We start from the raw sequence: 8268 nt of genomic DNA, 5'->3' as shown, positions 1-8268 counted from the left end.
GAAGTGCTCAGCAATGGAAACAGAAGCCCCAGGGTGGTGCCAGAGCTGTGCAAAGACACCAGTACAAGGAACACATAGGTGCAAAGGCTCCAGGGCGGCATCCAGCCTGTGGCTTGCAGCTCTTGCGTCCAGGGACACAGACGAGAGGGATAGGATAGGGGGAGGCAGAGGCCAACAGCCTTGCCGGCCACAGAGCCATGGAGGACGGCAGACAGGTGGAGTTCCTTGTCCACCAAGTGGCTGCCTGTTGCCTTCCACTGCTGGTTTGTACCACCCACCACCTCCTGCGCCACAGTGCTGCGCAGGGTCCCTGGTCGCTGTCTCCCCAGCCCGCGCCCGCCAGGCCGCCGCCCACTCTGCCCACATCTGAGGCTCCGTGGAGCCGGACAGTCTGCTGCAAACCACGGAATGTTCCCCAGAGCGCCCAGCGGGATGTTGGGGAGCAGAGGGAGGAGGGAGACCCAGTTGAAAGACACAGCAGGGCCAAGCAGGGGCCACAGGGCAGCTTCAGAGCTGTTGACAGCCACAGACATAGGGCACAGGGATGCTGGCCTAACACTGAAAAACACGGAAATGGAGCCGTGAGGGGCTGCTCACTGTCCACAAGGACAGAGCAGGAGACCGGGATTTGAACCCAGGCCTTTCTGGAAGGAAGGAGCTGGGAACTGCTGAGAAACCAGGGGGTAGAAACTAGCTAGACATAGTAGACAGGATCCGTGAGTGGGATGGATGGTGGATCAATTTGATCAATTTGTTGTTTTAAGTCATTTCTTTTTGGCTGATAGGCTGTGCTTTTCTTCCAAGTTAGATATTTTCTCTAGATACTTCATGTTTAGAATCCCAGCACTCAGCTGGACTGTGGTGGTTCATGCTTTTAGTCTCAGTACTCAAGAGGCATATGCAGGTGTATCTCTATGAGTTTGAGGGGTAGCCTGGTCTACACTGAGAGTTTCAAGGCAGTTTGCACTACATGGTGAGACCCTGGGGAATTTTTTAAAGGAATAAAAGAATCAGTTAAGGCTGGACGTTGGTGGCGCACGCCTTTAATCCCAGCACTCGGGAGGCAGAGGCAGGAGGATCTCTGTGAGTTCGAGGCCAGCCTGGTCTCCAGAGCGAGTGCCAGGACAGCCTCCAAAGCTACACAGAGAAACCCTGTCTCAAAAAAACAAAAAAAAAAGTCAGTTAAGACTGTCCTTGTGGGGCCACTGCGTAACCCTGAAGTCCTCTCTACACACTAGGAGGACTACAGGGCACCCTGCACGCTGCCCTGTGACCCCATGTGTGCAACCACAGCAACAGACCATTTTAACAATCGAAACAATATGAGGTGCTCCCTGGTTCTCACTCTTTGGATTGTGTGGTTGGGGTGCAGGGATGGCTCCCCCCTCCACCAGGTCTGTTCCTCCTGGCTGCCCCTGCCATGGGCAGTCTCTGAGGTGATGCCCCCCACACTGGGCTTGGGACCTACCACAGCAAAATCAGTGGAAAATTAAATGCCTCCTGTGCGCTCGGGACTGGCCACCCAGCCCGGCTCCTAATGACCTGTTCCTGGGGATTGTTCCCAGCTGGCGCAGCCAGAGTTGGGGGCTCCCTCCCACGCCACCCAATTTGAGGGGCACAGGCATTCTTGCAGCTGCAGTGGGAGATGTACATGATGCAGTCCATGGCCTCTGTGGAGTCAGAGGCCAGGGGGTGCTCCCCAAATTCAGTGGACAGTCCCCATTGGCCTCTGCATCTGTGGCTCCATCTCGGGGCCCATACTGTCCCTACAGCCAAGGTGTCCTGTCCATTCCAAGCTATGAGATTTGCGTCTTTCGATCCCCATGCTCTGTTCCACGCATTTCTTTACCCAGTTGGCAGCTGTGTGTCTCTGGGTGAATTGTGGTCCTACACTGTGCCTTGTGTCCATGCATGGAGTCATGAACTGGGCTGTGGGGCTTCAGCTGCCTAGGAGCCCTTCCTGTCCCAACCTTCAGAAAGAAACCTGTGGATTGTGGAGGAACCTGCATCTGCACTCTCACGGGCTTCAGTGGGCAGAGCGCCTGCCCAACACCACATGGTCATGGCATCATCCCCGTGCCCAGGGGGCTGAAGCAGAGTTCCAGGTCAGCCTGGGCTATATGACATTGCCCAACTTGGGAGCTCCTGGCTCAGGGTGGATGGAGGCCACAGACTTAGCTGAGCCCAGGCTTCCCTAATCCATCTAAATAACAAAAACAAAAACAAAAAAATGTCACCAGAGAAGGACTGCTCCCTGGGGTGCTGTGTATGTCACAAAAGCCAGAAATCAAAGGTGTGGAACCAGGCAGTGCTGAGAACTGAACCCAGGGCCCTTGCACAGTACAGAGGTAAGTTCTACTCCAGACTCATCTTATGTTCAACTAGGGCATCCTGCCCAGGGCCCCGACAGCTACTTAAGAGCTGGTGTGTCCCATCCTGGACAATGCAGCTCACTCAAACCAACGGCCATGGCTGCAATACCACAGCTGGGTGCTAGAGGGCAGAGCAGGACCATGAGCCGCCGTCTGAGGACGCTCGCAGGGCAGAGGGGCGGGCGCCTGGAGGGTGACAACAAGTGTCTGAAGGTGACAGCAAGTGTCTGAGGATGACAGCAAGTGTCTGAGGGTGACTGCAGGTGTCTGTAGGTTGTAGGGCATGGCTGGTGACAGCAGGTGTCTGTGGGTGACTGTAGGAGGCATTTGAAAAACAGGTGACCTATTGTGTCTGGGTGACTCACTTGGAGCCAGGCGTCCTACATTATTTTATTTATGCATAGTTAACTTTTTTCTGAAGTTCGAAGCATGAATCCAGGGTCTTGCTCAAGTTAGGCAGGGGCTCCACCCTGACCACGCCCTCAGCCCCTCACTGGGGAATTCTAGGCAGGGCTCCTCCACTGAATAATGGCTGGAGTCCTGGTTTTGTTTGCCCAGGCTGGTCTAGAATTGGTGATCATCCTGCCTCAACCTCCAAAATAACCGAGAGGACAGCCCTTTCCCTGCTTGTTGCTTCCAAAACTCTCTCTTTTTAATGTATACAATGTTTTGCCTGCATGTATGCCTGCAGGCCAGAAGAGGGCACCAGATCTCATAACGGATGGTTGTGAGCCACCATGTGGTTGCTGGGAATTGAACTCAGGATCTCTGGAAGAGCAGTCAGTGCTCTTAACCTCTGAGCCATTTCTCCAGCCCCCAAAACTGTCTCTTAAAGAAGAAGTTTAGTGCAGGGAGGTGGCTCCATTGTAGAGAGCACAGGTTTGGTTGCTGGTGCCCACATGATAGCTCACCATTATCTGTAACCCCTGGAACGGGGGTTTCCACACCCTTACCAGGCCGCTGCTTACACGTGGTAGCAACATTCATGTGGGCAAAATACACATCAGGTGACTGTTAAAGGGAAGAATAGCTGTGGCCAAACCATCCCTGTGACAGCCACACTCGGGCTCTGGCAAAGCAAGGCATCATGGACAGAACATGGCATGAGTGGGGATGGCCATTTGCCAATAAAACTTTATTAATAAACTGGGTGTCCATGATCTCGGGGTTGAATTATGTGTCCTCTGGCAAACTCAGTTTATGTCCAGAAGGTCTCACAGATTAGACTAGGCCCACCACTCCCGAGAAGGCTCAGCTGCGTTGTCACCGTCCTATGGCAAAGGATACACAGAGTCTGTCTTGGCAGCAACAGAGACAAGTATGTGACTAAAATCCTGGGCATTGTGGCAACACCCAGCAGACACGGTTAATAGTAGACCCTGGTGGAACAGATCTCACTGGCCAGAGTAGACCCGTGACTGCCGTTTGACACATGTGTACTCACAGACCAAGCTGCTTAGGACTGGTTCCTGGGTGGGGTGGCAGTTGGGTGTCATCATAGCTGTTGAACTCACTGTGACCACAAACCTCCAATCGTATTTCCAACCCCAACTCAAGCTTCTGGGTTGTTTGCTATTATTTAGTGCCAACTGTATACTGCACATGCAATCATTTAGTGCCTACCTTACACCTGGCTCTGAACTCATTACCCACACACTCGCGCTTTGCAAATCTATTTCCCAGGGACGTAAGCCTTGGATTGATTCAGGGTCAGCAGGCCCTGCACGCTTCTGAGCCAGATGAAAAGGTTCCCAGAGCATCGTGCCCTGTGTCCAGCCTTCCAACCTGGCACTTGGCCAGTTGGACTGAGCCTTCTGCACAAATATCCCCCGCAGAGGATGGGGGAGGGCAGGCTGGGGAGGGTGGAGCCGAGGAGAGCAGCCCCCCAGGAAACCCGGAGGACAAGCTGTGCATTGCAGAAAGCCACCCCTGTTCTTATTTGTTCAGCTCTCTGGCAGTGCCCAGCCTGTGGGGTCAGGACACTCTGGCCGGGCCTAGAGAAGACACAGGGCCTTAGGCCACCCTTTGTGCTCTGGCTACTCTTCTGTTTCCAGCAGGGCCTCTGTACCCCCAGCAAGGGCCCTGCTTGTAACATCTGAGCCTCAGTTTCCCCCAGAGAGGAAACATGTTTAATAGCCCTGTGTTCAGCCACTGTGCAGTGTGATTATTTAGTACCAACTGCATTCCTGATGATCAGTTTGTGGAGGCTACCTATGTGCCAGACATGCAGTTATTTAGCGCCAATTGCATGCCAGGCTTGTTCAAACAAAGGTGATAAAAAATCCACACAGTAAGAATTCGCTTAACCCCAGGACATGTCAACACCCATCCCCACCCCACGGTAGGACACCTGGGTGGAAGTGAGCCTCAGGCCTGGCGTGATGCATAGCAACCCAGGTGCAGGATCATCCACGTGCCAACAAGCCCGTTGGTCGAAGACCAGAAGTAACAGCTGCCCCACAGTAGGGCCAGCACCGTGGTACAGATGGGGACACACGTGAAGCCCTGGGACTGTCACACAGGGCATCCAGGTGTTTCTGTGCCCTGAGGACCCTGTGGGAGACCTGAAGACCCCCATCTTGCTCCCCCCCCCAGAGTTTAGAAGGCTGGGGAATGGTGTGCTTGGTCCCCTCCCCCATGTCCTCCCCCCTCCCCCTGTGAGAGAGGGACACATGACCCAGTGACACCAGGCTGCTCAGCCCAGCTGCATGGGAAGCTGAGGCAGGAATATCAAGAGTTCAAGGCCAGCCTGGGCCAGTCAGAGGTAGTGTCTCAAAAATTAAAAGGCTGGGGCCATGGTCAGTGCTGATGACCTGACTATAATCCCCCCCCTGAGGGGCTGGGGGCGTAGCTCCTGGGTCTTTCCAGATTCAAAGGCTTGAATTTCCTATGGGCAGAGCTCGGTGTTGAGCTTCCCATGGGGCTGTCTGGCCCTCGCCCCTGAGTTTGCTGCACGGCGGTCACTGTGTCTGTCCTCAGTTCCCTCGGGAGCTTCAGTGTTTCCTCTGTGGGAGCCTGGGGGCCAGCTTCCACTCCCGGGCAGGCCCCACTTCCTGGTGCCAGCCCCTGCCCCGCCTTGCCCCAGCTTCAGTGAAGAGCGCCCCCACCCCGTCCCCATGTCCTGAGCTTGTCCAGTGGCTTTTGGACGGGAGAGCCACAGGGTCATGGCATCTGATCGTCGTGTCAGCACCTTCTGCCTCAGTTTCCCTCTGTGGGGTAGGACGCCAGGCGGACTGCCTGGCACTGCATGGCGGGTACCCTGAGGCCCCGGCGTGTGCAGGCAGAGCCCGCGCCCGCGCCCAGGCGTGTGCCAGGCCCGCCCCGCTGGCAGCGAAGCCGGGCAGACGCGGTTGGCTCAGCTCAGCTGCTTCCTTCGCGGGAGAGAAATGTGCAGAGAGGAAAAGGGGTGCAGTTTCTCTCCCGCGCAAGACACCCCCGAAGCAGGAAGTTCTGGTAGCTGTCTAACTCGAGTCTCTCGTGTTCTTCCCCCACCTTTCCCGGTTGTTTGGAAAATTCCAGAAGTGGGGGAGGGGTCTCACAAATGTGGTCAGAGAGGCCTCACCCCCTGGTCGCGGGCGGGCGAGCGGGCGGGCGGTCTCTGGCAGCCAGCGCTGCAGCACACTCGGGGCTGCTGAAGTGAGAGCGCTAACTCAGCCCAGTCCCGCTAAGGGAGGCTCCCAGACAGGTGAGGGCAGCGCCAGGAATAAAGATGGAGTCGGCGACGTCGGGGGCAGCTGCCAGCGACGACCAATCAGAGGCCGTGGAGCTGCACTGTGGCCAATCACCAGCCAGGTAGTAAGGCCCTTAACCCATAGTTTATCCTGAGGCCTCGGATCCCGCCCCCAGGAGACGGGCAGTGGGAGGAGCTCTTCCGTTGCAGAGCACGTGCGAGGCCAGGGTCATCGCCAGTGCGGGAAGGACAGACACCCGGCTCACACTCACTCACACTCACCTCTTGGCTTTTGAGTCGAAGGGTCGCGTAGACCAGACTGACCTCCAACTGTAGATAGGGATGACCCAGCTCCCCTGGGCTCCCGCTCATGCGCCCACCGGTGACATTCACTCCTGAAACACATGGGCCACACCTGGCACCCCAGCTCGGGGCTCAGGCACAAGGTTCTGGAATTGAGGGCAGCCTGGGCTAACTGATCAGAACTTGTCCCCCAAACCAAAAGTCAATAGGGAAGGCCGGAGTGGGGCATGGGGTGCTTGCCCAGAGCGTGCAAAGTTTGAAAAATCCTTCAACCCCTGTGAGGACTCCCCCACCTTGGCGGTGACTTCTTTTTCTAGTAAAGAGCTTGAAGGTCAAACCTTCTATAGGTCAAAGTTCACAGGGTCTACCCAAGTTCAAACCCCGGACTCAGCAGTTCTTTGCTGTGCAACTTTGAAACCATTTTCATTCCTCATCCTTTTCTTCACCCATAAAACGTAAAGGAAGACAGAACCGACCTGAAACTCTGTAGTCCAGGCTGGCTTTGAACCTGCAAGCTAAGCCTCATGCCTCTGCTTCCCTGGTGCTGGGATGACAAGTGTGCCTCACGACTGGGACAGAGCTGAGTAACATACAGGAATCTCCTGCCTCATACCGAACAACAAAAGTTGACTGACCTCAGAATTAATGTGTGACCAGGCTATAGCTGGGTCCCATTCCCACCCCACACTCAGCTTTCAGCTTGTTTTGTGGTTTGCCGAAGGTTATCTCTGTGAAGCCCAGGCAGCTCTGGAAGTCACCACCCTCGGGCCTCAGTTTCCTCATCTGTAGAAAGGATAATGAGAAGGTGTCTTGGTGAGCAAATTAGTTGATACTTGTAAGGCCTGGTGGTTCAGGCCTGTCATCTCAGATCTCAGGGTAGGAGGGTTGGGAATTCAGGGTCATCCTTAGCTACACATTGAGTTTGAGACTACCTTGGGCTACATGAGACCCTGCCTTTAAGAAATATATAGAATAGGCTTAGCATTGTTAAATAAAACATGCCCTGCAGGCAGACACAGTACCTGCCACCTGGCCCCAGATATGCAAATTGAGGTCCTGGGCAGTGTGCACTAACCACACTATCTTGGGGTGTTGCCAGAATGCAGTGGGCAGGAGCACCCTACAGTTGTACCCCGACCTGGGGATGGGGAGACAAGCTGTTCCCCACACAACAGTCCTGCAACCTCTCCCCCCCCCCGCCGTGTTCCCTTTCAGAAGCCCCCCACTGACAATCCCAAAGATGTGGGCACCCCGCCCTGTCTCAAGCTGGGTTCAGTTGTAGGCCTTGAGCACTTGGAGATAGTGTCTCACTATGTAGGCCAAGGTAGACTACAGCTCACAAACATCTCCCTGTCTCTGTGGTGATGGAATTAAAGGTGCAGCTCACACAGAATCTCACCTTGACCTAGGACTCACTATGTAGCCAAGGCTGGCCTTGAACTCCTGATCCTCTGGCTTTATGTGGTGATGGGGATGGAGCCAGCACTATGCCCTCTGGGCAGTTCAGGGGTGGGCAGGGTGTCCACCCGACCCCCCCCTCCAGCGTGGAGCTGGCATCCTCCAGCCCCATCCCTGCCTGGCTGCGCCCCCACAACTCTGGCCCCAGTGTGGAGACTGGGGATCAGGCTCGGATTAGTGAAGAACTTGAGGTGAAAAGGAGGAGAGGCTGTGAGGCTGCATCTGCACGGTCGGTTTGAGAAGTGCCGGGCCCCATGGTGTGCAGCAGACCCCACCGACCGACCGCAGTGCAGTGCAGTGCAGGGCAGGGCGGGAGGTGCGCTGGGGCTTCTCCATGCTGCTCACCCTCTCTGAGCCCCAGGGATCTTTGTTTGCACGGGAAAAGTGTTGGGGTCGGGAGCAAAGGCCGTGCGTGACGGGGGAGGACGCGCGTGGCAGCTGCTTCCTTCGCGGGGGGGAAAAAGA

The 8268-nt window shown here is 55.7% G+C and overlaps 1 long non-coding RNA gene across 2 annotated transcripts; it reads right to left on the bottom strand.

The window, feature by feature from the left end:
• Positions 1-3476: 3476 nt before the first annotated feature.
• Positions 3477-8234, bottom strand: LOC113836171. 2 transcript variants are annotated; one of them, XR_004770271.1, is made up of 3 exons: positions 6822-8234; positions 6325-6437; positions 3477-3643 (listed from the first exon to the last, which is right to left on the bottom strand). It is a non-coding gene; the product is annotated as an uncharacterized LOC113836171 (long non-coding RNA). The 2 variants fall into 2 exon arrangements; XR_003486147.1 differs by having other exon boundaries at positions 6325-8234.
• Positions 8235-8268: the final 34 nt, after the last annotated feature.

The sequence above is a fragment of the Cricetulus griseus genome, chromosome 5 (assembly GCF_003668045.3).
Source record: "Cricetulus griseus strain 17A/GY chromosome 5, alternate assembly CriGri-PICRH-1.0, whole genome shotgun sequence".
Taxonomy (NCBI): domain Eukaryota; kingdom Metazoa; phylum Chordata; class Mammalia; order Rodentia; family Cricetidae; genus Cricetulus; species Cricetulus griseus.
This window is presented reverse-complemented; position numbering and strand designations above follow the sequence as displayed.